The following is a 13,537-nucleotide window of genomic DNA, read 5'->3' as shown; positions in this document are numbered from 1 at the left end:
TGATTCACTTTGTTATAAAGCAGAAACTAACACACCATTGTAAAGCAAGTATACTCCAATAAAGATGTTTAAAAAAAACCCAAAAAAACAGTAAACAGATTTTAAAAGACATTTACTTTTTTTTTTTTTTCTGGCCGTGCCTCAGAGCATGTAGGGATCTTAGTTCCCTGACCAACCAGGAATGGAAACTGTGCCCCCTGCATTGTGAGCTCGGAGTCTTAACCACTGGACTGCCAGGGAAGTCCCAAAAGACATTTACTTTTTAAAAGTAAGGAAGGGGAGAAGACTTGGAGATGGGGGATAACAGCAGCATTTTGGAAAATGTTGAGCATATCGCCCAAGTGATTTAACAGAATAGAGAAGCAGAATTCTGAGATAGCAGTGGGGAACCAACTACATTTTCACCATAGAATCCTCAAAATACTCAGTAACTGGAAATTACAAGTATGTATATCTGGAATTGGAGGTGGGGTGGAAGTAAAATTTAAAATAAAGAGGATTGGGTGAAAGCTGAGAAGTAGTTAGATGCCAAATCCCCTCTGCTACTCTACACTATGGGATGAACGCCCCTCGTACATCGCAGCAGATGAGTGGGTGTTTATTCTTAAAACAAGGAATAATAGAAGGTCTTCGAGGGGGGGAGGTCGACTGGCACAGTTGAGGGCTACACTGAAAGGTGAAATTATATATTATATGTACTAATTATTTATACATGCTGAAAGTTCAGACCCCCCTTTCCTCCTACTGGGATCCCAGAATGCTAGAAGTAAAACCTATATCCTCTGGTTGGAAGACTTAAAGAGCCTTTTCTAAGTAATCTGAACAACTAAAGAGGAAAGATCTAAAGACAGAGACATTGGGCTTCCCTGGTGGCGCAGTGGTTGAGAATCTGCCTGCTAATGCAGGGGACACGGGTTCGAGCCCTGGTCTGGGAAGATCCCACATGCCACGGAGCAGCTGGGCCCGTGAGCCACAATTGCTGAGCCTGCGCGTCTGGAGCCTGTGCCCCGCGACGGGAGGGGCCGCGATAGAGAAAGGCCCGCGCACCGCGATGAAGAGCGGTCCCCGCACCGCGATGAAGAGTGGCCCCCGCTTGCCGCAACTGGAGAAAGCCCTCGCACGAACCGAAGACCCAACACAGCCAAAAATAAATAAATAAATAAATAAATTAAAAAAAAAAAAAAAAAAAAAGACAGAGACATTTCCAAACAAATGACCAATCCAGGTCATCATAGTGAAACTCACAGTTGACTCAGAGCATTTGATTTGCTTTTGTTTCCCCATTATTCATCATAACCAAATGCATGGATTACTGGCTTCTGAGAAAAGCCTCTAACACTGATGACAGAGACAAAAGCAAACAAACAGAAAAAAAAAAAAAACTCAGAAGAAATAGAAATTAGGCAGGAAAAAGAAAACTTCAAAAAAATAATCACTATCATCAATATTATCAGAGGATAAGAGAAGATATTGTGTCCATGAAACAAGAACAGGATGGTATCAGAAAAAGAGCATTAAGAGAACAAAAAACATGATAGTAGAAACGGAAAGCTCAAGAGAAAGTTGAGGAAATCTCCAAGATACTAAAGCAAAAAGAAAAAGAAGCAGAAAATGTGGAAGAAAAGATAATAAATTTAGAGAGACTGCCCAGTGACCTGAAAAACCAAATAATCCAAAAAGAGAAAACAAAAAAAACAGAGAAGAAAACAGCATTGAAATTGTTCAAGAAAATGTCTCAGAATTGGAGGATGTGTGCTTATAGGTTGACAGAGCCCACTAAATGTCCAGCAGAATTGTTAAAAATAGACCCACTCCAAGGCACATTATTGTCACATTTTAAAGCCTTAGAGACAAAAAGATGACCTACTAGTTTCCAAAGAGAAAAAACCAGTTTTCATAAGATCAGGAATCAAAAGGACTTTAGATTTCACTTGAAACAAGAAAACAATGGAGCAATGACTTCAAAATTCTGAAGGAAAATTGTTTCCAACCAAGAATTCTATTACCAGCCAAACACTCATTCCAGTGTGAAGGTAGAATCAGGCATTTTCAGATACACAAGTTCTCAAAAAGTTTACTTCATATATCCTTTCACAACAAGCTATTAGAAGTTGTGCTCTACCAAAATGAGGATGTAAAATAAGAGACAAGAAATGGACACAAGAAATAGGAGATCCAACCCAGAAGAGAAGGGAAGGAAATCTTCAGAATGATGATGAAGGTAGGTATCAAGATATAACTATGCTCCAGGTGTAAAGGGAGACCCCTCCACATTGGAGCGTCTGACTCATCAGGCAATCATATTGAGGGCTGTCATAACTAGCCCTCTGCTGGTAAATGTGCTCCACCAAAAGAGAGGAAGTAAATCAAGGAGGAAGGCATAAGACCCAACTCAGAGAAGGGCGAAGGGAACACCAAGGAAGTGCCAGGATGACAGCTGTGCAGCAGGCCTGGAGAGCAACTAGCCTGGATTGAACGAGATTGGAGGTCTCCAGGATGGAGGAAAATGAAGGTCTCCAAGAAATGATGTAGAAATGACAGAGCACCTGATGTGAATAAACTTTGGGAAAACTGTACGATAGGCCTTTAGATGGTGTGAGAAGGGTTAATAATGTATACAAAGAAAACTAAGTTAACAAGGCAATTATTAACTTTAATAAAAATAAAAATAAAGGAATCATAATCATCATATACCACGATGCCCAACTATCAGTATATACATAAGCATTCTAATGTAAACACTGAATATTGATTTAATTTTAAATTATAATCACATTTGATTTGAGAGACCTAAAATTTCCCAGTATACCTTATAGCTAAATCATAATCTAAAGGGAAGCTGATAATGTCTGAAATTGATGAATAAAATATGACTGTATGGGGGCTTCCCTGGTGGCGCAGTGGTTGAGAATCTGCCTGCCAATGCAGGGGACACAGGTTCGAGCCCTGGTCTGGGAGGATCCCACATGCCGCGGAGCAACTGGGCCCGTGAGCCACTACTACTGAGCCTGCGCGTCTGTAGCCTGTGCCCTGCAACAAGAGAGGCCGCGATAGTGAGAGGCCCGCGCACCGCGTTGAAGAGTGGCCCCCGCTTGCCATAACTAGAGAAAGCCCTCGCACAAAACGAAGACCCAACACAGCCAAAAAAAATAATAATAATATGACTGTATGACTTTTTTTTTTTTTTTTGGCGGCACCTTGCTGTTTGCAGGATCTTAGTTCCCCAACCAGGGACGGAACCCGGACCCATGGCAGTGAAAGCATGGAGTCCTAACCACTGGACCACCAGGGAATTCCCAAAATATGAGTGTATGTATTCCATTTTTTTAAATTTTTTTTAAAAATAAATTTATTTATTTTATTTATTTATTTTTGGCTGCTCTGGGTCTTCGTTGCTGCGCACGGGCTTTCTCTAGTTGCGGCGAGTGGGGGCTACTCTTCCTTGTGGTGCGCAGTCTTCTCATTGCAGTGGCTTCTCTTGTTGTGGAGCACAGGCTCTAGGCACGAGGGCTTCAATAGTTGCAGCACGTGAGCTCAGTAGTTGTGGCTCGCGGGCTCTAGAGCGCAGTAGTTGTGGCGCACAGGCTTAGTTGCTCCGCAGCATGTGGGATATTCCTGGACCAGGGATTGAACCCGTGTCCCCTGCATTGGCAGGTGGATTCTTCACCACTGTGCCACCAGGGAAGTCCCGTTATGTGTTTTTTTCACCATAATTTTTTTTAAAAGCTGGGCATGGAGATTTGGAAGAAGAGGGACAGGCTTGCTGCTTGGCTTGCCACAGAGAGTAGGTTCTTGCACCTAAATGTGTCTCTTTTGTGTCCCTTTTAGCGTCAGAGCACTCCCTGGATCCCGGCTCAGCTTCCAGCAGACAGAGCACATGGGCAGGGCCAGCTCTGGAAGGGTGACCCCTTATCTCCTCTTTATAATCTTCTTTTTTTTTTTTTTATTGAGGCATAGTTGACTTACAATGATACCTTAGTTTCAGGTGTACAACATAGAGAGTCTATCTTTTTATAGATAATGTAAAGTTATTATAAAATATTGGCTATATTCCCTGTGTTGTATATTACTTCCTTGTATTTTTTTTTAATGAAAGGAGAGATAAATTTTACTTAGGTAGTAATTTTACTACTATTTAAGCATTAAAACATTTATGGAAATTTATTAGTTTAAAAAAAAGTTGTTATTTATTCTCCTACAATATTTTTATTTAACATCTGTAGGCTCTGTATTTCTTTTTTAAATTTCTTTTTAAAATTTCTATTGGAGTATAGTTGCTTTACAATGTTGTGTTAGTTTCTACTGTACGGCAAAGTGAATCAGTTATACATACACATATATATCCCCTCTTTTTTGGATTTCCTTCCCATTTAGGTCACCACAGAGCATCGAGCAGAGTTCCCTGTGCTATACAGTAGGTTCTCATTAGTTATCTATTTTATACATAGTATCAGTAGTCCGTACCTTTTTTATTTTATACCTAGTAGATTGTACCTCTTAATCCTCTTCCCTTATCTTGCCCCTTCCCTCACCCCCTCCGCACTGGTAACCACTAGTTTGTTCTCTGTATCTGTGAATCTACCTCTATCTTGTTATATTCCCTCATTTTTAAAATTTTTTTAGATTCCACATACGAGTGAAAACATACAGTTTTGTCTTTCTCTGCCTAACTTCTTTCACTAAGCATAATCCCCTTCAGGTCCATCCACATTGTCTCAGATGGCAAAATTTCATTCTTTTTTTATGGTTGAGTAATATCCATTGTACATATATACTGCATCTGTTTTATAAATAACACATTATCTGTTGTCTTTTTTTTTAATTCTTGAATTTTATTTTATTTTTTTTTTACACAGCAGGTTCTTATTACTCATCAATTTTATACACATCAGTGTGTACATGTCAATCCCAATTGCCCAATTCATCACACCACCACCACCACCCCCCCGCCGCTTTCCGCTCTTGGTGTCCATACATTTCTTCTCTACATCTGTTCTCAATTTCTGCCCTGCAAACCAGTTCATCTGTACCATTTTTCTAGGTTCCACATATATGCATTAATATACGATATTTGTTTTTCCCTTTCTGACTTACTTCACTCTGTATGACAGTCTCTAGATCCATCTACGTCTCAACAAATGACCCAATTTTGTTCCTTTTTATGGCTGAGTAATATTCCATTGTATATATGTACCACAACTTCTTTATCCATTCGTCTGTCGATGGGCATTTAGGTTGCTTCCCTGACCTGGCTATTGTAAATAGTGCTGCAATGAACATTGGGGTGCATGTGTCTTTTTGAATTATGGTTTTCTCTGGTATATGCCCAGTAGTGGGATTGCTGGATCGTATGGTAATTCTATGTTTAGTGTTTTAAGGAACCTCCATACTGTTCTCCATAGCAGCTGTATCAATTTACATTCCCACCAACAGTGCAAGAGGGTTCCCTTTTCTCCACACCCTCTCCAGCATTTGTTGTTTGTAGATTTTCTGATGATGCCCATTCTAACTGGTGTGAGGTGATACCTCATTGTAGTTTTGATTTGCATTTCTCTAATAATCAGTGATGTTGAGCAGCTTTTCATGTGCTTCTTGGCCATCTGTATGTCTTCTTTGGAGAAATGTCTATTTAGGTCTTCTGCCCATTTTTGGATTGGGTTGTTTGTTTTTTTAATATTGAGCTGCATGAGCTGTTTATATATTTTGGAGATTAATCCTTTGTCCGTTGATTCGTTTGCAAATATTTTCTCCCATTCTGAGGGTTGTCTTTTCATCTTGTTTATGGTTTCCTTTGCTGTGCAAAAGTTTTGAAGTTTCATTAGGTCCCATTGTTTAATTTTTGTTTTTATTTCCATTACTCTAGGAGGTGGATCAAAAAAGATCTTGCTGTGATTCATGTCAAAGAGTGTTCTTCCTATGTTTTCCTCTAAGAGTTTTATAGTGTCCAGTCTTACATTTAGGTCTCTAATCCATTTTGAGTTTATTTTTGTGTATGGTGTTAGGGAGTGTTCTAATTTCATTCTTTTACATGTAGCTGTCCAGTTTTCCCAGCATCACTTATTGAAGAGACTGTCTTTTCTCCATTGTATACCCTTGCCTCCTTTGTCATAGATTAGTTGACCATAGGTGCATGGGTTTATCTCTGGGCTTTCTATCTTGTTCCATTGATCTATGTTTCTGTTTTTGTGCCAGTACCATATTGTCTTGATTGCTGTAGCTTTGTAGTATAGTCTGAAGTTAGGGAGTCTGATTCCTCCAGCTCCATTTTTTTCCCTCAAGACTGCTTTGGCTATTCGGAGTCTTTTGTGTCTCCATACAAATTTTAAGATGATTTGTTCTAGTTCCGTAAAAAATGCCATTGTTAATTTGATAGGGATTGCATTGAATCTGTAGATTGCTTTGGGTCGTATACTCATTTTCACGATATTGATTCTTCCAATCCAAGAACATGGTATATCTCTCCATCTGTTGGTATCATCTTTAATTTCTTTCATCAGTGTCTTATAGTTTTCTGCATACAGGTCTTTTGTCTCCCTAGGTAGGTTTATTCCTAGGTATTTTATCCTTTTTTTTGCAATGATAAATAGGAGTGTTTCCTTAATTTCTCTTTCAGATTTTTCATCATTAGTGTATAGGAATGCTAGAGATTTCTGTGCATTAATTTTGTATCCTGCAACTTTACCAACTTCATTGATTAGCTCTAGTAGTTTTCTGGTGGCATCTTTAGGATTCTCTATGTATAATATCATGTCATCTGCAAACATCTTCTTTTCCAATTTGTATTCCTTTTATTTCTTTTTCTTCTCTGATTGCCATGGCTAGGACTTCCAAAACTATGTTGAATAATAGTGGTGAGAGTGGACATCCTTGTCTTGTTCCTGATCTTAGAGGAAATGCTTTCAGTTTTTCACTATTGAGAATGATGTTTGCTGTGAGTTTGTCGTATATGGCCTTTATTATGTTGAGGTAGGTTCCCTCTATGCCCACTTTCTGGAGAGTTTTTATCATAAATGGGTGTTGAATTTTGTCAAAAGCTTTTTCTGCATCTATTGAGATGATCATATGGTTTTTATTCTTCAGTTTGCTTGTATGGTGTGTCACACTGATTGATTTGCATATATTGAAGAATCCTTGCATCCCTGGGATAAATCCCACTTGATCATGGTGTATGATCCTTCTAATATGTTCTTGGATTCTGTTTGCTAGTATTTTGTTGAGGATTTTTGCATCTATATTCATCAGTGATATTGGTCTGTAATTTTCTTTTTTTGTAGTATCTTTGTCTGGTTTTGGTATCCGGGTGATGGTGGCCTCATAGAATGAGTTTGGGAGTGTTCCTTCCTCTGCAGTTTTTTGGAAGAGTTTGAGAAGGATGGGTGTTAGCTCTTCTCTAAATGTTTAATCGAATTCACCTGTGAAGCCATCTGGTCCTGGACTTTTGTTTGTTTGAAGATTTTTAATCACAGTTTCAATTTCATTACTTGTGATTGGTCTGTTCATATTTTCTATTTCTTCCTGGTTCAGTCTTGGAAGGTTATACCTTTCTAAGAATTTGTCCATTTCTTCCAGGTTGTCCATTTTATTGGCATAGAGTTGCTTGTAGTAGTCTCTTAGGATGCTTTGTATTTCTTCAGTGTCTGTTGTAACTTCTCCTTTTTCATTTCTAATTTTACTGATTTGAGTCCTCTCCCTCTTTTTCTTGATGAGTCTGGCTAATGGTTTATCAATTTTGTTTATCTTCTCAAAGAACCAGCTTTTAGTTTTATTGATCTTTGCTATCGTTTTCTTTGTTTCTATTTCATTTATTTCTGCTCTGATCTTTATGATTTCTTTCCTTCTGCTAACTTTGGGTTTTGTTTGTTCTTCTTTGTCTAGTTCCTTTAGGTGTAAGGTTAGATTGTTTATTTGAGATTTTTCTTGTTTTTTGAGGTAAGCTTATATAGCTATAAACTTCCCTCTTAGAACTGCTTTTGCTGCATCCCATAGGTTTTGGATTGTCGTGTTTTCATTGTCATTTGTCTCTATGTATTTTGTCATTTCCTCTTTGATTTCTTCAGTGATCTCTTGGTTGTTTAGTAACGTACTGTTTAGCCTCCACGTGTTTGTGTTTTTTACGTTTTTTTCCCTGTAATTCATTTCTAATCTCATAGCGTTGTGGTCAGAAAAGATGCTCGATATGATGTCAATTTTCTTAAATTTACTGAGGCTTGATTTGTGACCCAAGATGTGATCTATCCTGGAGAATGTTCCGTGTGCACTTGAGAAGAAAGTGTAATCTGCTGTTTCTGGATGGAATGTCCTATAAATATCAATTAAATTTATCTGGTCTATTGCGTCATTTAAAGCTTCTGTTTCCTTATTAATTTTCACTTTGGATGATCCGTCCATTGGTGTAAGTGAGGTGTTAAAGTCCCCCACTATTATTGTTCCTGTCGATTTCCTCTTTTATAGCTGCTAGCAGTTGCCTTATGTATTGAGGTGCTCCTATGTTGGGTGCATATATATTTATAATTGTTATATCTTCTTCTTGGACTGATCCCTTGATCATTATGTAGTGTCCTTCCTTGTCTCTTGTAACATTCTTTATTTTAAAGTCTATTTTATCTGATATGAGTATTGCTACTCCAGCTTTCTTTTGACTTCCATTTGCATGGAATATCTTTTTCCATCCCCTCACTTTCAGTCTGAATGTGTCCCTAGGTCTGAAGTGGGTCTCTGGTAGACAGAATATATATGGGTCTTGTTTTTGTATCCATTCAGCAAGCCTGTGTCTTTTGGTTGGAGCATTTAATCCATTCACATTTAAGGTAATTATCGATATGTATGTTCCTATGACCATTTTCTTAATTGTTTTGGGTTTGTTTTTGTAGGTCCTTTTCGTCTCTTGTGTTTCCCACTTAGAGAAGTTCCTTTAGCATTTGTTGTAGAGCTGGTTTGGTGGTGCTGAATTCTCTTAGCTTTTGCTTGTCTGTAAAGCTTTTGATTTCTCCATTGAATCTGAATGAGATCCTTGCCGGGTAGAGTAATCTTGGTTGTAGGTTCTTCCCTTTCATCACTTTAAGTATATCATGCCACTCCCTTCTGGCTTGTAGAGTTTCTGCTGAGAAATCAGCTGTTAACCTTATGGGAGTTCCCTTGTATGTTATTTTTCATTTTTCCCTTGCTGCTTTCAGTAATTTTTCTTTGTCTTTAATTTTTGCCAATTTGATAACTATGTGTCTTGGTGTGTTTCTCCTTGGGTTTATCCTGTATGGGACTGTCTGCGCTTCCTGGATTTGGGTGGCTATTTCCTTTCCCATGTTAGGGAAGTTTTCGACTATAATCTCTTCAAATATTTTCTCAGGTCCTTTCTCTCTCTCTTCTCCTACTGGGACCCCTATAATGCGAATGTTGGTGCATTTAATGTTGTCCCAGAGGTCTCTTAGGCTGTCTTCATTTCTTTTCATTCTTTTTTCTTTATTCTGTTCTGCAGCTGTGAATTCCACCATTCTGTCTTCCAGGTCACTTATCCATTCTTCCTCCTCAGTTATTCTGCTATTGATTCCTTCTAGTGTAGTTTTCATTTCAGTTATTGTATTATTCATCTCTGTTTGTTTGTTCTTTAATTCTTCTAGGTTTTTGTTAAACATTTCTTGCATCTTCTCGATCTTTGACTCCATTCTTTTTCCGAGGTCCTGGATCATCTTCACTATCATTATTCTGAATTCTTTTTCTGGAAGGTTTCCTATCTCCACTTCATTTGGTTGTTTTTCTGGGGTTTTATCTTGTTCCTTCATCTGATACATAGCCCTCTGTCTTTTCATCTTGTCTATCTTTCTGTGAATGTGGTTTTTGTTCCACAGGCTGCAGGACTGTAGTTCTTCTTGCTTCTGCTATCTGCCCTCTGTTGGATGAGGCTATCTAAGAGGCTTGTGCAAGTTTTCTAATGGGAGAGACTGCTCTGTTGTCTTTTTGACAACAGCCATTCTGACAGGTGTGAGGTGGTGTCTCATTGTGGTTTTGATGTGCATTTGCCTGATGATTAGTGATGTTGAGCATGTTTTCCTGTGCCTGTTTACCATCTGTATGTCTTTTTTCATGTGCCTGTTGACCATCTGTATTCAGGTCCTCTGCTCATTTTTTAACTGGGTTGTTTGTTTTTTTTTATATTGAATTCTAAGAGTTCTTTATATTTTTTGGATATTAACCCCTTATCCAACATATCATTGGCAAATATCGTCTCTCATTCAGTAGGTTGCATTTTCATTTTGGTTATAGTTTCGTCTTTACAGTCTTGATCGTGGTAAAAACCCATCCACTTCTTTGCCTTGTTGCCTGACCAATGACCTCTGTCTGTCCTATCTGAAGATCCAGGGACCAGCTTCAGAACATGCTGGAAGGAGGGCTTGGCTCTCTGGTATGAACCTTGTAAATTATCCTATGGACATCCCATCTACTCACCCATCCATCCATCCACCCATCTATTCATCCATCTACCCATCCATTGTTTCAAAATGTATTTGTTGAGTATCAGCTCAAGAGGCTGAAGAGGTGCATATGGACACCCATACAGACAGACCCTGCCTTCATGGAACCTACTGTGGTGAGGGATGTAGGGAGGTTAACAGGAGAATAAAATGCTGTGTGATATGTGCTGTGATAGGGTCTTCTAGCGCTAACTTAGGAGCAGCGCAACTACAACTGCTTTCTCTTTCACTCTGTGATGAGAGTTCACAAAGGAAGTTTAGTTTTAGGCTGTGACTTGAAAGATTAACAAGACAACCAGTAAAGTGGGGAGAGAGATGCAGGGAGAATGTGTCTGAGAGAAGCAAGGTCATAGACAACTCTCTGGAGATAGTAGAAAATGCAGTTGAGGATCTGAAAACAGTTGAGCCAAGGAAGGAGTGGTAAGAGCTGAGGCAGAGGAATGCAAGGAGAGGATCTTGTAGGGTTGTTTAAGCACCTTGCAAGGTGCTGAGGGGGGATGTGAACATGTATAAGACAAAATGAGTGGACCCAGTTTGAGAGGCAGTGGAAGACAGGGGAAGAGATCAGAGCAGACAACCCTCACACCCTGTCTTCTCTCCTCCAGGCTGGGTAGTCTCAGGTCTTACAAATCATTCCTGGGGCTCCCTGCTGTGTCCAGCCATCCCTGTCTTTCCAGGTCCACTTAGGTTGTACCCCTGTGGGCCCCAGGCCCAACCTGCTCAACCCAGTTCCTCAGGGGCCTCTGTCTGAATGTCTGGCTCCCATGTCCAGGTGTGAACTTCCTAAACCTCACCTTTGGGCCACAGCCTCAGCCCCGGCTCTATCTCCAGCTTATCTGCCAACTGCTCCTGAGGATAAACCGGTTCTTGTGAGCCAGAAACCATCTCCTCTCACCTTAGGGCTTCCTCAGCTATTCTCAGATGAACTTCTCAAGGAGGGTCAATGGTCACAGGGCACTCCTCCCTGAGATAGTGCTGACGCCTGTCACCCAAAGGGTGACAAGGACTGAAGAAGGAGAGTCACAGCACCTGCCATGAGTTGCTCATGGTCCATTAGAGGTCACAGAAACAAGAATAGTTATTTACAGCATTAACTGAAGGAAAAGGAAATGGGGCAAATGAGAACTGAACTAAGCCTGGTAGAGGAGGGCCCTGCCTGTGATTGCCAGGCAAGGGAAAGTTCTTGTAACACACGTGATAGATGGAGACTTCCCGCCTTTGAGACGAATTAGTCACTGATGGGGCCTGGCTGCTGGGGACGTGATAGTCCCCCTACACCAGTCCGCAAAAGAGAGTCAGCAGGAGTCCCAAGAGTCTATGACTTTGAAAGGGGCTGTACGTACAAAGCCAGGGGGTCTCGGTGAAAGAGTGGTCATCTAATTTGCAGTCAAATGCTCCACCACTGAGCTATTCCCCCACAGGAGCCATCTAATTTGGAAAAATTGAGTTTTGTCCCAGCACCATCACAGGGGCCCAGGGCCTGGAGGGTGGGCAAAGAGCATGGATGGTCTTGGATATGAATCGGGTTCTCTTTCAGCTCACACGCGCTGTGTGACCCTGGCAAGGGACTTCACTGCTCTGAGCCTATATCACAGGGTTGGTGTGGAGAGTTGGGTAAACTGGGAAGCAGGTTACACACCCAGTGGCTGTAGTTCCTCTGGGGGAGGCTCAGCCCTGCTCCCCTTGTGGCTCCTCAGAGCCGCAGGCCAGGGGAGAGGCCTCCTCCAAGGTCGAGACAAAATCAGAGAATGTCTTAAGTCTCTGAAACCCTTTGTCTCTCCCCGAGCTTCTGGACTCTTCCTCACCTTGCCCTGGGCAGGTGTCAGGTTGGCTTCGTGGGAGTGGAAAGGCCATAAATAGCCTGAATGGGGGCTGGGTGGGGGGATGGGCTGGGGTGGGGTGAAGCAGTCTGTTTTGTTGCACTGTAGCTTCCCACCCAGCCTGGCCCCAGGAGCCCTTTGACCTGGATCCATGCATAGCTCTCTGCCCATCCTGCAGAGGGCACTAGGGTCGGGGCAAGGTTGGGTGGGGGTCTGTCTCACACAGACCTCATTGGCTCTAGGAGAATCTCATTGGCATCACCGCCCAGGCCAAGCTGCTGTACTCCCTGGAAACGTGGTCACCAGCTCTCAGACCTGGTCCCACACACCCACTTTCCAACCACTCAGAACCTTCTTCCTTTCACATCTTTGCCCAGGCTGTGTTGACTTCCTGAAACCATCTCTCTGAGACACCCTGCCTTCTTGTCCCGGCACACAGATCATCACACTTGAATAATCAACAGAAATATGGATTGAGCTTCTACTCTGAGCTGTTTGGGGTGGGGAGGTGGGAGGGTAGCAAGAGACAGAGGCTCTGGGTAGATATATCCACACACTCCATCCTCCAGGTCTTGGCTCACTCTTGCCGCTGCTTGTGATCATACCTCTGTCACCTTGGGGCCAAATTAGACTCAACCTTCAAGTCTTCACTGAGGTGTCACCTTTTCCAAGAGCCTTTGCTCAATACTCCTACTGTTTCCTTTCACCTGGAGTTGCCATACTGGTTTGGACCTCCCCAGGGCACTCCTAAAGCATGTTTGAATTCTGGCTGGCTTGTGTCTTGGGGCCTCGGTTACCCCAACTGTAAAATGGAATAGTAACACCTAACTCCTGGTGTGGTTGTACAGAGTAAATGAAATAGTAAACTAATAAGCTTGTACTGAATGCTGAACAAATGTTGACTATTACTAGCAGCATTTTAATCTCTCTGCATCCTTAACACCGAGTCCAGGGCTGATGATATAATCAGTGTCAAATACTTGTTTGGTGGATGGATGGATGGATGGAGAGATTAAATGTGTTTCCAGAATATGAAACAATCTTTGCCGGTGTTCCATGGGAGCTTGGGGTTGGGAGTGGGGGCCAGGAAGAACCTACAAAAGTGAACCTTTACTGTATACCTATCATACATCAACACATCAACAAGGAAGTGGCTGTTCCCAAATTAAGTCAGTGCAGAGGGCTTCCCTGGCGGTCCAGTGGTTAAGACTCCGCACTTCCAGCGCAGGGGGAGCAGGTTCAAGCCCTGGT

This window comes from Balaenoptera acutorostrata, chromosome 20 (genome assembly GCF_949987535.1).
Source record: "Balaenoptera acutorostrata chromosome 20, mBalAcu1.1, whole genome shotgun sequence".
Classification (NCBI taxonomy): Eukaryota; Metazoa; Chordata; class Mammalia; order Artiodactyla; family Balaenopteridae; genus Balaenoptera; species Balaenoptera acutorostrata.
This window is presented reverse-complemented; position numbering follows the sequence as displayed.